The sequence below is a fragment of the Cervus elaphus genome, chromosome 22, assembly GCF_910594005.1.
Source record: "Cervus elaphus chromosome 22, mCerEla1.1, whole genome shotgun sequence".
Classification (NCBI taxonomy): domain Eukaryota; kingdom Metazoa; phylum Chordata; class Mammalia; order Artiodactyla; family Cervidae; genus Cervus; species Cervus elaphus.
In genome coordinates this window covers 42,640,954-42,656,403 of record NC_057836.1, presented here as the reverse complement: position 1 = coordinate 42,656,403, position 15,450 = coordinate 42,640,954, and the positions used below count along the sequence as shown (strand labels likewise).

Genomic DNA, 15,450 nt, shown 5'->3' with positions numbered 1-15,450 from the left:
AGAGAAAGGGTCTGAGAAAATATATGAAGAGATTATAGGCATAAACTTCTGTAAAATGAGAAAGTCCAGGAAGCACAGAGAGTCACATGCAAAATAAGCCCAAAGAGGAACACAGTGAAATACATATTAGTCAAACTGAGAAAAATTAGAGAAAGAAAAAGTATTAAAAACTACAAGCGAAAAGCAACGAATAACAAACTAGGGAACCCCCATAAAATTGGCAGCAGCTTTTTTCAGCAGAAACTGCAGGCCACAAGGGAGTGACATGATGTATTTCAAGGGATGAAAGGAAAGCACATGCAATGAAGAATAATCTACTCAGCAATGCTCTTGTTCAGACTTGATAGAAATACTGAAAGCTTTTGAGACAAGTGAATCTAATAAAATCAGCAGCATCAAATGAACTTTACAGCAGATACTAAAAGAACTTCACTAGGTGGAAAAAAATCATAGCTAGAAATAAGAAAATTATGAATGAGACAGTTTACTTTTTAAGCAAATATAAAACCAAAGGTAGGAAATCATTCCCACATAAATATATCAAAATTACAATTATGAGAAGAAAGAATACAAATGCTAGATACTGGAAATGCATTGGAAACTAATAAGGGTAGACATCAATTCACAAGATAGGAGACTAAAAGAGGATGAGAAGAAAAAAGACCTGCAAAAATAAAGCCAAAACAGTTAACAAAATTACAGTAAGAATATTATTGCTGTTCAGTCACTCAGGCATGTCCAACACTTTGTGATCCATGGACTACAGGACAACAGTCTTCCCTGGCCTTCACTATCTCCCAGAGTTTGCTCAAACTCATGTCCGTTTAGTTGGTGATGCCGTTCAATCATCTCATCCTCTGTCACCATCTTCTATTCCTGCCCTCAATCTTTCAAAGTATCAGGGTCTTTTTCAATGAGTCAGTAATTCCCATCAGGTGGCCAAAGTATTGGAGCTTCGCTTCAGCATCAGTCCTTTCAGTGAATATTCAGGGTTGATTCCCTTTAGGATTGGTTGGTTTGATGACCTTGCCAGTCAAGGAAAGTCTTCTCCAGCACCACAATTTGAAAGCATCAGTTCTTTGGCTCTCAGCCTTCTTTATGGCTCAACTGTCACATCCTGTACATGACTACATGGAAAACCATGGCTTTGACTATATGGACTTTGGTTGGCAAAGTGATGTCTCTGCTTTTTAATATACTATCTAGGTTTGTCATAGCTTTTCCTCCAAGGAGCAACTGTCTTTTAATTTCATGGCCTCAGTCAGAATCTGCAGTGATTTTGGAGCCCAAGAAAATAAAGTCTGTCACTATTTCCACTGTTTCCGGAACTATTTGCCGTGAAGTGATGGGACCAGGTGCTATGATCTTAGTTTTTAGAATGTTGAGTTTTAAGCTTATTCACTTTCCTCTTTCACTTTCATCTAAGGGCTCTTTAGTTTTTCTTCACTTTCTGCCTTACAGTGGTATCACCTGCATATCTGAGGTTGTTGATATTTCTCCTGGAGGTTGTGATTCCAGCTCGTGATTCATCCAGCCCTGCATTTCATATGATATACTCTGCATGTAAATTAAATAAGCAGAATGGTAATATGTAACCGTGTCACACTCCTTTTCAAATTTTGAACCAGTCAGTTGTTCCATGTCCACTTTTAACTGTTGCTTCTTGACCTGCTTGCAGATTTTTCAAGAGGCAGGTAAGGTGGTCTGGTATTTCTGTCTCTTTAAGGATTTTCCACAGTTTGTTGTGATCCACACAGTTAAACACTTTAGCATAGTCCATGAAGTAGAAGCAGATGTCCTATGATTGAACAGATGTTGGCAATTTGCTCTCTTGTTCCTCCACCTTTTCTAAGTTCAGCTTGCATATCTGGAATTTCTTGATTCATGTATTGTTGAAGGTTAGTTTGAAGGATTTTGAGCATTACCATGCCTACCTGTGAAATGAGAACAATTTTTCAGTAGTTTGATCATTCTTAGGCATTGCCCTTCTTTGGGATTGGAATGAAAACTGACATTTTCCAGTCCTGTGGCCACTGCGGAGTTTTCCAAATTTGCTGGCATATTGAGTGCAGCACTTTCACAACATCATCTTTCAGGATTTGAAATAGCTCAACTGGAATTCCATCACATCCACTAGCTCTGTTTGTACTGATGCTTCGTAAGGCCCACTTGACTTTACACTCTAGGATATCTGGCTCTAGGGGAATGATCACACAATCATGGTTATCTGAGTCATTAAGACCTCTTTTGTCTAGTTCTGCATATTCTTGCCACCGCTTCTTAATACTTTATGCTACTATTAGGTCCATACTATTTCTGTCCTTTATTGTGCCCATCTTTGCCTGAAATGTTGCCTTGGTATCTCTCTCTCTCTCTTTTTTTTAGTTGAAGAGATCTCTAGTCTTTCCCATTCAATTTTCCCCCTCTATTTCTTTGCATTGATCACTTAGGAAGCTTTCTTATCTCTCCTTGCTATTCTTTGGAACTCTACACTCGGATGGATATATCTTTCCTTTTCTTTTGGATATATCTTTTACCACATAACATAACCTAAAAAGATTAATTATGCATTTGACAACATTTCCTATGTAATTTAACATACCAAATTAACCTAATTAGTTTAATATCTGTCTTTAGAATGTTTAAGGTGCCATTTGAAGCATCCCAAAGTTAGAAGTCAAAGAACTTCATTACATTTTGATTTCGGTTTCTGCCATACATTGACATGAATCAGCCATGGATTTACATGTATTCCCCATCCTGATCCCCCCTCCCACCTCCCTCCCCACCCCATCCCTCTGGGTCTTCCCAGTGCACCAACCCCGAGCACTTGTCTCATGTATCCAACCTGGGCTGGTGATCTGTTTCACCTTAGATAATATACATGTTTCGATGCTGTTCTCTCAAAACATCCCACCCTCGCCTTCTCCCACAGAGTCCAAAAGTCTGTTCTATACATCTGTGTCTCTTTTTCTGTTTTCCATATAGGGTTATCATTACCATCTTTCTAAATTCCATATATATGTGTTATTATCCTGTATTGGTCTTTATCTTTCTGGCTTACTTCACTCTGTATAATGGGCTCCAGTTTCATCCACCTCATTAGAACTGATTCAAATGAATTCTTTTTAGTGGCTGAGTAATATTCCATGGTGTATATGTACCACAGTTTCCTTATCCATTCGTCTGCTGATGGGCATCTAGGTTGCTTCCATGTCCTGGCTATTATAAACAGTGCTGCAATGAACATTGGGGTGCACATAAAGTAATTAGCCTCCAACTAATAAAAATAAGTGGGGAAAAAAAGATAAAAATACTAAAAAAAAAAAAAATGAAAAAAATTTTTGATTTAGGAAATTTTGTCAATAAATATCAAGAGTTTAGAGCACTCAGTCATATAGGAACACAAATCACTGTGAAACAATAGTTATCCCCTTAGCGAAAGTAATAATGAAATATTTCAAAGGCAAATACGAGAACATATCACTTGAAAGTAAAGAACTTAATATGTGTTATCAAAGGCAGTTCAACATTTCAAGAAAATTTTTACCATGCACAAAACTCTTTTTTCAGGGTCCACTTTCACAAAACTTTCCTCATTTTCTGTAGCCATCCCTTAATTTTCCCATTCTGAAACAGACACCCTGTAAGTCAAACCCACATCTTTTTCCTTTCAGTTCAGTTCAGTTCAATCACTCAGTTGTGTCTGACTCTTTGCAACCCCATGAACCGCAGCACGCCAGGCCTCCCTGTACATCACCAGCTCCCAGAATTTACTCAAACTCATGTCCCTCGAGTCAGTGATGCCATCCAGTCATCTCATCCTCTGTCGTCCCCTTCTCCTCCTGCCCCCAATCCCTCCCAGCATCAGGGCCTTTTCCAATCCCTCCCAGCATCAGGGTCTTTCCCAATGAGTCAACTCTTCACATGAGGTCTTTTTCCTTTAGTTAAATGCAATTCCATTCCTGATATCTTCTTTACTAAAAATATGCATTCTACTTTCCTTAAGCAACCATGAACTGTTCTTTATATCAGCACTCTGTAGATTGGTAAACATAAATGCCAGTGATAATTTCTAAAAATATTTACTTTCTTATAGAGAACATATCAGGATGGCACCATGTTCATTAATAGTCCAAAATATCTTTAGTTTCTCTATAATAGGAAGCCAGTGTTCAGTAATTAATGTTTCAGTATCTTATTATATTTGTGAGTGACTGAGCTATTCAATAAACTTCCATCACTTAATTAATTTGGAACAGCCCTAGAAATTCAATTTAACAAAATTTGGGGAGACTAGAATAGAGTTTTCCTTAGTAGAGTTTATCTAAAAAGCTCTTATCTCATTTGTATTTTCATTCCTTAAAAGTCTCTTCATATTGAGTTACTTGCTGATAAATTTGTAACAGATATAACAAGGTTTTATTTAACTTATATTAAATCTAGGCACAGCGAAAGTATTATATTGATTTTGCTGACTCAAGACCCATCTATATTAATTAGATCAACAAGCTTAAGCATTAAAACCAGGTATTAATTTAGTATTGAATATTCCCCAGTTGACATGAACCTGAAATTCACTTAGCTTAACTTTTTCTTGTATTTAGAATTGTTTGAGTTGTAATTGCATACTTTCTCTTTAGACTAATTAAATGGGATCATTTACAAATTAACTTGAGCAATATTAAGACAAAGACACATACTGAGATGTACATTAAGGCAGACACAACAAGAGATCTAGCTTCATTTGATAAACTAAGTCATGAATTAGATATCATGATATAAAACTCACTAGTTTTTAAATAAAAGTTGGAATAAGAAAGGTTTTCAAGGACTTTATTCCTTGTTTGTGTTTTGTTTTGTTCAGTTTCAGGAATTAGAGATGGTCTAGATAAGATAAGTTATCCTGAGAGCCCTGGTTTCAAGGCACAGGGGGTGAAAATCAGGTTCTCCAAGTAGAATTTATTCCCTAAGTACTCTAATATTACTTTCCATCAAGCTATCTTTCTCTACTAGTTGGAACTTAAACTCATTGGGGGTCATTTAAGCTTTGACTGGCATTGTGTGCTTTAGCACCAATTTATTGGCACAATTAAAGGTTCATAATTTTTGTAGATACTCTTGTTTCTTTCTTTTAATGGGCTGAAAGTTTGGTCACCCAGCATAAGAAGGGTGTTTATGTGTAATTCAGAGAAATCTAGATTGTCTTCTGACTAGAGTAGCAAAATCCTCATCTAAGCCTTCTAAAAATGCGGACTTAAGCAAAGGTTCAATTTGGTCATTAGAAAATGACTCAAGTGTCAAGCAATAATGTTGCTTTAGAGTTTTTTTTCTTTAAAACTTTAATAGTAGTTCAGAACTGCTTCACTTAGTCTTTACTTGCACTGTTGAATCTCTGTCCAATCTATAGTTTTTGAAAAAGACTCTGGGAAAAGTTTCGAGTAATTTTTGAGCTAATTCCTTACATTTAGTTCTAGCCTGTGGACTATGTGATTCAATGTCCATTAAGAGCGAGGGTGGGATGTTTCAAGAGAACAGCATCGAAACATGTATATTATCTAGGGTGAAACAGATCACCAGCCCAGGTTGGATGCATGAGACAAGTGCTTGGGCCTGGTGCACTGGGAAGACCCAGAGGGATCGGATAGAGAGGGAGGTGGGAAGGGGGATCGGGATGGGGAATACATGTAAATCCATGGCTGATTCATGTCAATGTATGACAAAAACCACTACAATATTGTAAAGTAATTAGCCTCCAACTAATAAAAATAAATGAAAAATAAAAGAGACATTTCTATTCTGCTTTCTCTATTTATTCCTTTGTTTTGCTTTCAAAAACTGACAGCTGAATAGGCATGCACACACAAACACTTGACAGCTATATTAATTGATATAGATCTGAAAGCCAAGGCTTATAGGAGGGATGGTCAACTGAAATTACTTAGCAAATCCTAATGGATTCTGATTTAGATTGGGAAATTCGTTAGCCAACTTTCTCAGTGCTGCTAGGTGTATATGATAGCCCCAGGGCAGTTGACTTCTCTCTGTAATAGATTTCTCCTTAAGGGAACTATAATCACTTCTGGTTTTTATCCTCCTATGCAGGAAGGAAGTCAAGAAACACCTGGAGTAACAGGCAAATTTGGCCTTGGAGTATGGAATGAAGCAGGGCAAAGGCTAATAGAGTTTTGCCAACAGAAAGCACTCGTTATAGCAAACACCTTCTTCCAACAACACAAGAGAAGACTCTACACATGGACATCACCAGATGGTCAACACCGAAATCAGATTGATTATATTCTTTGCAGCCAAAGATGGAGAAGCTCTATACAGTCAGCAAAAACAAGACAGGGAACTGACTGTGACTCAGATCATGAACTTCTTATTGCCAAATTCAGACTTAAATTGAAGAAAGTAGGGAAAAGCGCTAGACCACTCAGGCATGACCTAAATCAAATCGCTTATGGTTATACAGTGGAAGTGAGAAATAGATGTAAGGGACTAGATCTGATACACAGACTGCTTGATGAAGTATGGACAGAGGTTCAGACATTGTACAGGAGATAGGGATTAAGACCATCCCCATGGAAAAGAAATGCCAAAAAGCAAAATGGCTGTCTGAGGAGGCCTTACAAATAGCTGTGAAAAGAAGAGAAGCAAAAAGCAAATGAGAAAAGGAAAGATATTCCCATTTGAATACAGAGTTCCAAAGAATAGCAAGGAGAGATAAGAAAGACTTCCTCAGTGACCAATGCAAAGAAATAGAGGAAAACAATAGAATGGGAAAGACTAGAGATCTCTTCAAGAAAATTAGAGATACCAAGGGAATATTTCATGCGAAGATGGGCTCGATAAAGGACAGAAATGGTAAGGATCTAACAAAAGCAGAAGATATTAAGAAGAGGTGGCAAGAATACACAGAAGAACTGTACAAAAAAGGTCTTCACGACCCAGATAATTACGATGGTGTGATCACTCACCTAGAGTCAGACATCCTGGAATGTGAAGTCAAGTGGGTCTCAGGAAGCATCACTATGAACAAAGCTAGTAGAGGTGATGGAATTCCAGTTGAGCTATTTCAAATCCTGAAAGATGATGCTGAGAAAGTGCTGCACTCAATATGCCAGCAAATTTAGAGAACTCAGCAGTGGCCACAGGACTGGAAAAGGTCAGTTTTCATTCCAATCCCAAAGAAAGGCAATCTCAAAGAATGCTCAAACTACTGCACAATTGCACTCATCTCATATGCTAGTAAAGTAATGCTAAAAATCCTCCAAGCAAGGCTTCAGCAATACGTGAACCATGAATTTCCAGATGTTCAAGCTGGTTTTAGAAAAGGCAGAGGAACCAGACATCAAATTGCCAACATCTGCTGGATCATCAAAAAAGCAAGAGAGTTCCAGAAAAATATCTGTTTCTGCTTTATTGACTATACCAAAGCCTTCGACTGTGTGGATCACAATAAACTGTGGAAAATTCTGAAAGAGATGGGGATAACAGACCACCTGACCTGCCTCTTGAGAAACCTGTATGCAGGTCAGGAAACAACAGTTAGAACTGGACATGGAACAACAGACTGGATCCAGATAGGAAAAGGAGTACGTCAAGGCTGTATATTGTCACCCTGCTTGTTGAACTTCTATGCAGAGTACATCATGAGAAACACTGGGCTGGAAGAAGCACAAATTGGAATCAAGATTGCTGGGAGAAATATCAATAACCTCAGATATGCAGATGACACCACCCTTATGGCGGAAAGTGAAGAGGAACTAAAAACCCTCTTGATGAAAGAGGAGAGTGAAAAAGTTGGCTCAAAGCTCAACATTCAGAAAACTAAGATCATGGCATCTAGTCCCATCACTTCATGGGAAATAGATGGGGAAATAGTGGAAGCAGTGTCAGACTTTATTTTTGGGGGCTCCAAAATCACTGCAGATGGTGATGGCAGCCATGAAAGTAAAAGAAGCTTACTCCTTGGAAGGAAAATTATGACCCACCTAGATAATATATTGAAAAGCAGAGACATTACTTTACCAGCAAAGGTCCGTCTAGTCAAGGCTATGGTTTTTCCAGTGGTCATGTATGGATGCGAGAGTTGGACTGTGAAGAAAGCTGAGCACCGAAAAATCGATGCTTTTGTACTGTGGTGTTGGAGAAGACTCTTGAGAGTCCCTTGGACTTCAAGGAGATCCAACCAGTCCATCCTAAAAGAGATCAGTCCTGGGTGTTCATTGGAAGGACTGATGCTGAAGCAGAAACTCCAATACTTTGGCCACCTCATGCAAAGAGTTGGCTGATTGGAAAAGACCCTGATGCTGGGAGGGATTGGGGGCAGGAGGAGAAGGGGACGACAGAGGATGAGATAGCTGGATGGCATCACCGACTCGATGGACATGAATTTGAGTAAAATCCTGGAGTTGGTGATGGACAGGGAGGCCTGGAGTGCTGCGATTCATGGGGTCACGACACGGCTGAGTGACTGAACTGAACTGATGCTGGGGGAAAGGGAGCAGGAGGAGGAAGAAGAGTTGTAAGAGTAAAAAAGAGATACCATCTGGCCAAGTAATTCGGATAGAACAGGATATGTAGAAGGAGAGATAGAGTCAGTAACATAGTGCTATCAGCCTTTTGTTGCCCTTGTTCTTATATAGTCTCAAGGGAAGTTTTTAGATACCAATAAAAGCAAGCATACCCTCAGTCTGATCTTATGGCCAGCTTTTTCTCACTGTGTGCACAAAGCTATCAATTTTGGAATATCAAAAGAACCCCAACTTGGTCATTTTAGTTTGAGATTTCCGTTAGTGTAATTTCCCCAATCAAGTAGGCACTTTCAAATATAAATTTTGTACATACATTACCCTGTCTGGTGTGTTAGTTAGAGGCTTGCTTTCTGATGCCCCTTGTTTCTGTTTGATTGACTCTATTTCCCATTTTAAGTTCAATTTATCAGGATAAAAGTCACTAATGAAATTGTGTGGTGGAATACTGTGCTGCTTCTAAGCTTAACTCTTCTAGGCATCAACCTTGTCATTTCAGCTCTGTTATGTCCTTCAGCTTCTCCCTTTAGCAGTCTAAGACCACCACCTGTGCTCAGATCATGGAATGACCAATTTTTACCTGTGACCACTGGACAAGTATTTTAATTAATCAGTGGGTTTTCCTTTAGGACCACTGAACAGTATGAGGACTCAGCCTCCACCACTCCTGAAATTTTTCAGTTGCCTGAGAAAGTTGTAACCAGCCAGGAGAAGTTTTGTCTCTTTTCTTAGGAGCAAAATCCTCATATAATACCTATTATCTTGACAAATTCTATTAAGTCAGCCATTTTGAGGAAACCTTCAGGAGTTGGTGATGGACAGGGAAGCCTGGCGTGCTGCGGTCCACCAGGCTGCAAAGAGTCAAACACAATTGAGCGACTGAACTGAACTGAACTCATTGAGGAAAAATATGAGATCAGAATCTTATCTAACCACTCAGCATAGACCACTCAGTCTCTTGCAACTGAGCAGCCTCTGTATCTTTCAACTGAGCCCTACCCAGTATCTTTCCACTGGGTGGAGTGCCTTGGTATTTTTCAACCACCCCTAGCCACAGTTTCTTTCAGCTGGGAGAGGGCAGGTACCCACTCCAGTGCAAATAAACTTAAGGATTATCAACCAACATGGGAAATCTGAGAACCCAGAGAGACTTACCAAATTCATCTGGAATCTCTGAAGAGGCATATGGGCACAAGGGTCCTCTGCTGGTACCAAAGCTCTGGTTCCTAGTAGAGTTCAGGCAAAGAAAAGAAGTCAACTCTTTCTTGGTCATCAAGGATCCCTCCTTCTTGGTCATGATAAAACTGTGGACTTTAAAAATGCATAACATGTCAGTTGTGAGTGAAGTTTCATTTGGGGCAAAATGAGGACTGCAGCTTGAGCCATAGTTCCTCAGATATCTCTGAGAAACTGATCCAAAGTGGCAGGGGGGAATGTCAGTATTTATGTGATTTTGGTGAAGGAGGAATACATGCAGCCAAGCACATATTTTTCTAGATAATTTCTGCTAGTCTGGTGAAGCTTTTTGCTAGTCATGAGGAAAAGTCATCAACACCATGAATGACTTTAGTGATTTTCTAGATATGAAGAGATAGAAAAATTGGGCTCATAATAATGACTCCTGAAAATCCTACTTTTTCCCTCAACCCAGAGTGTCTCATTTCTGCTCTCCAGCCCAGACTCTTTCCTGGAGGTGTTAAATGTCAGTAGCTGCAGCAGCACTTGATTTAATCCTTACAGAAATATATGACAAGTGCCCAAGAAAGGGCAAATTTGTTGTTGACAGTAGATACTACTGACATTATAGGAGGCTTACAGTAAGAAGAAGCTTTGAAAGAAAGTCCAGCTAGCTGGTACTGTAGCTAGAAATAATGTAAAGTACATTTAGTAATGATGCACACAAAATCAAAATGTGTAAATGGATGTTTCTACAGTGGTGTTCGAGAAAGTCAAATAAACACTATACTGGACTTTATTGCAGTATTTAAATGGGAAACATCTTGAAGTGAAAGGAATTAGAAGCAGCTCATAGGGATATTGTTTGTTGTTGTTCAATCGCTAAGTCGTGTCTGACTCTTTGTAACCCCATGGATTGTAGCGGGCCATGCTCCTCTGTCCTGTACTAACTCCTGGAGCTTGCTCAAATCCATGTCCATTGAATCAGTGCTGCCACCTACCCATTGCATCTTCTGCCACCCCCTTCTCTACTTGCCCTCAATCCTTCCCAGCACCAGGGTCTTTTCCAGTGGGTCAGGTTTCACAACAGGTGTCCAATGTATTGGAGTTTCAGCATCAGTCCTTCCAACGAATATTCAGCATTAATAACTGACTGGTGTGATCTCCTTGTTGTCTGAGGGACTCTCAAGAGTCTTCTCCAGCACCACAGTTCAAAAGCATCAATGCTTTGGCACTGAGCCTTCTTTATGAACCAACTCTCACATTCATATGTGACTACTGGAAAAACCATAGCTTTGACTATATGGACCTTTGTTGGCAAAGTGATGTCTCTGCTTTTGTATATGCTATCTAGGTTTGTCATATCTTTCCTTCCAAGGAGCTTAGTTCAGTTCAGTTCAGTTCAGTTCAGTACAGTCAGTCGCTTAGTCGTGTCCGACTTTTTGCGACCCCATGCACCGCAGCACCCCAGGCCTCCCTGTCAATCACCAACTCCCGTGGTCCACCCAAATCCATGTCCATTGAGTCGATGATGCGATCCAGCCTTCTCATCCTCTGTTGTCCCCTTCTCTTCCTGCCCTCTATCTTTCCCAGCATCTGGGTCTTTTCCAAAGAGTTAGCTCTTTGCATCAGGTGACCAAAGTATTGGAGTTTCAGCTTCAACATCAGTCCTTCCAATGAATACCCAGGACTGATCTCCTTTAGGATGAACTGGTTGGATCTCCTTGTAGTCCAAGGGACTCTCAAGAGTCTTCTCCAATACCACAGTTCAAAAGCATCAATTCTTTGGTGCTCAGTTTACTTCACAGTCCAACTCTCACATCCATACATGACCACTGGAAAAACCATAGCCTTGACTAGACAGACCTTTGTTGGCAAAGTAATGTCTCTGCTTTTTTATATGCTGTCTAGGTTGGGCATAACTTTCCTTCCAAGGAGTAAGCATCTTTTAATTTCATGGCTGCCATCACCATCTGCAGTGATTTTGGAGCCCAGAAAAATAAAGTCAGCCACTGTTTCCAATGTTTCCCCATCTATTTCCCATGAAGTGATGGGACCAGATGCTATGATCTTAGTTTTCTGAATGTTGAACTTTAGGCCAACTTTTTCACCCTCCTCTTTCACTTTCATCAAGAGACTCTTTAGTTCTTCTTCACTTTCTGCCATAAGGGTGGTGTCATCTGCAGATCTGAAGTTATTGATATTTCTCCCAGCAATCTTGATTCCAGCTTGTGCTTCTTCCACCCCAACGTTTCTCATGATGTACTCTGCATAGAAGTTAAATAAGCAGGGTGACAATGTACAGCCTTGACATACTCCTTTACCTATTTGGAACCAGTCTGTTGTTCCATGTCCAGTTCTAACTGTTACTTCCTGACCTGCATGCAGATTTCTCAAGAGGCAGGTCAGGTGGTCTGTTATTCCCATCTCTTTCAGAATTTTCCACAGTTTATTGTGATCCTCACAGTTGAAGGCTTTGGCATAGTCAATAAAGCAGAAATAGATGTTTTTTATGGTACTCTCTTGCTTTTTTGATGATCCAGTGGATGTTGACAATTTGATGTCTGGTTCTTCTGCCTTTTCTAAAACCAGCTTGAACATCTGGAAGTTCACAGTTCACGTATTGCTGAAGCCTTGCTTGGAGAATTTTAAGCATCACTTTACCAGCGTATGAGATGAGTGCAATTGTGCAGTAGTTTGAGCATTCTTTGGGATTGGAATGAAAACTGACCTTTTCCAGTCCTGTGGCCACTGCTGAGTTCTCTAAATTTGCTGGCATGTTGAGTGCAGCACTTTCACAGCGTCATCTTTCAGGATTTGAAATAGCTCAACTGGAATTCCATCACCTCCACTAGCTTTGTTGGTAGTGATGCTTCCTGGGGCCCACTTGACTTCACATTCCAGGATGTCTGACTCTAGGTGAGTGATCACACCATCATAATTATCTGGGTCGTGAAGACCTTTTTGTACAGTTCTTCTGTGTATTCTTGCCACCTCTTCTTAATATCTTCTGCTTCTGTTAGATCCCTACATTTTCTGTCCTTTATCGAACCCATCTTCGCATGAAATGTTCCCTTGGTATCTCTAATTTTCTTGAAGAGATCTGTAGTCTTTCCCATTCTATTGTTTTCCTCTATTTCTTTGCATTGATTGCTGAGGAAGTCTTTCTTATCTCTCCTGGCTATTCTTTGGAACTCTGTATTCAAATGGGTATTTCTTTCCTTTTCTCCTTTGCTTTTCACTTCTTTGCTTTTCAGAGCTATTTGTAAGTCCTCCTCAGATAGCCATTTTGCTTTTATGCATTTCTTTATCTTGGTGATGGTCTTGATTCCTGTCTCCTGGACAATGTCACAAACCCCCGTCCATAGTTCATCAGGCACTCTGTCTATCAGATCTAGTCCCCTAAATCTATTTCTCAATTCCACTGTGTAGTCATAAGGGAATTGACTTAGGTCATACCTGAATGGTCTAGTGGTTTTCTCCACTTTCTTCAATTTAAGTCTGAAGTTGACAATAAGAAGTTCATGTTCTGAGCCACAGTCAGCTCCCAGTCTTATTTTTGCTGACTGTATAGAGCTTCTCCATCTTTGGCTGCAAAGAATATAATCAATCTGATTTTGGTGTTGACTGTCTGGTGATGTTCATGTGTAGAGTCTTCTCTCGTGTTGTTGGAAGAGGGTGTTTGCTATGCAGTACCTTCTCCTGGCAGAACTCTATTAGCCTTCTCCTGTTTCATTCTGCACTCCAAGGCCAAATTTGCCTGTTACTTCAGGTGTTTCTTGACTTCCTACTTTTTCATTCCAGTCCTCTATAATTAAAAAGACATCTTTTTTGGGTGTTAGTTCTAGCATGTCTTGCAGGTCTTCATAGAACTGTTCAACTTCAGCTTCTTCAGCATTACTGCTCAGGGCATAGACTTGGATTACCGTGATATTGAATGGTTTGCCTTGGAAACGAACAGAGATTCTTCTGTCGCTTTTGAGATTGCATCCAAGTACTGTACTTCGGACTCTTTTGTTGACCATGATGGCTACTCCATTTCTTCCAAAGGATTCCTGCCCACAGTAGTAGATATAATAGTCATCTGAGTTAAATTGACCCATTCCAGTCCATCTTAGTTCACTGATTCCAGAATGTCAATGTTCACTCTTGTCATCTCCTGTTTGACCACCTCCAATTTGTCTTGGTTCATGGATCTAACATTCCAGGTTCCTAGGCAATACTGCTCTTTACAGCACCGAACCTTGCTTCTATCACAAGTCCCATTCACAACTGGGTGTTGTTTTTGCTTTGGCTCCATCCCTTCATTCTTTCTAGGGTTAATTCTCCAGAGATCTCCAATAGCATATTGGGCACCTATCGACCTGGGGAGTTCGTCTTTCAGTATCCTATCTTTTTGCCTTTTCATACTGTTCATGGGGTTTTCAAGTCAAGAATGCTGAAGTGGTTTTCCATTCCCTTCTCCAGTGGACCACATTCTGTCAGACCTCTCCACCATGACCCATCCATCTTGGATGGCCCCACACAGCATGGCTAAGTTTCATTGAGTTAGACAAGGCTGTGGTCCTTGTGATCAGAATGGCCTGTTGTCTGTGATTGTAGTTTCAGTCTGTCTACCCTCTGATGCCTCTCTCAGTGTCTACTGTCTTACTTGGGTTTCTCTTACCTGGATGTGGGGTATCTCTTCACGGCTGCTCCAGCAAGGTGCAGCCGCTGCTCCTTACCTCGGACATGGGGTGGCTCCAAGGAGCAAGGGTCTTTTAACTTCATATCTGCAATCACCATCTTCAGTGATTTTGGAGCACAAGAAAATAAAATCTGTCACTGTTTCTAGTTTTTCACCTTGAATTTTCCCGAAGTAATGAGACAAGATGCCATGATCTTCATTTTTAAAAAAAATTTCGAGTTTTAAGCCAGCTTTTTCAGTCTCTTCTTCACCCTCTTCAAGAGGCTGTTTAGATTCTCTTCACATTCTGCCATTAGAGTGTTAGCATCTGCAAAGCTGACGTTGTTGATATTTCTCCTGGCAATCTTGACTCCAGCTTGTGATTCATCCATTCTTCCATTTTTGCATGATGTACTCTGCATATAAGTTAAATAAGTAGGATAACAATATACACCCTTGTCATACACCATTCCCAACTTTGGACCTGTCCCTTGTTTCATGTCCAGTTCTTACTGTTGCTTCTTGACCCACATACAGGATTCACAGGAGACAAGTAATGTGATTGGGTACTCCTATCTGTTTAAGAATTTTCCACAGTTTATTGTGATCTGCATAATCAAAGGTTTAGCATAGTCAATGAAGCAGAAGTAGATGTTTTTCTGGAACTCCCTTGCTTTCTCTGTGATCCAACAAATGTTGGCAATTTGATCTCTAGTTCCTCTGCCTCTTCAAAACCCACTTTGTACATTTGGAAGTTCTCAGTTCACGTAGTGCTGAGTCCTCACTTGAAAGAATTTGAGCATAATCTTGCTAGCATATGACATGAGTGCAATTGTACGGTAGTTTGAACATTCTTTGGCATTTCCCTTAGTTGGAATTGGAATGAAAACTGACATTTTCCAGTCCTGTGGCCATTGCTGAGTTTTCCAACTTTGCTGATATATAGCTGTGATGTGCCAAATCATGTCCAACTCTGTGATACCATTGACTGTGGCCCACCAGGCTTCTCTGTCTGTGGAATTTTCTGGGCAAGAATACTGGAGTGTATTGCCATTTCCTACTCTAGGATAT

At 40.0% G+C, this 15,450-nt stretch overlaps 1 long non-coding RNA gene across 1 annotated transcript; it reads left to right on the top strand.

Moving 5' to 3' along the window:
* The first annotated feature begins 1,633 nt into the window (after positions 1–1,633).
* LOC122679824 lies at positions 1,634–15,069 on the top strand. The gene is made up of 3 exons (XR_006336552.1): positions 1,634–1,783; positions 12,114–12,117; positions 15,031–15,069. It is a non-coding gene; the product is annotated as an uncharacterized LOC122679824 (long non-coding RNA).
* The last annotated feature ends 381 nt before the right edge of the window (positions 15,070–15,450 follow it).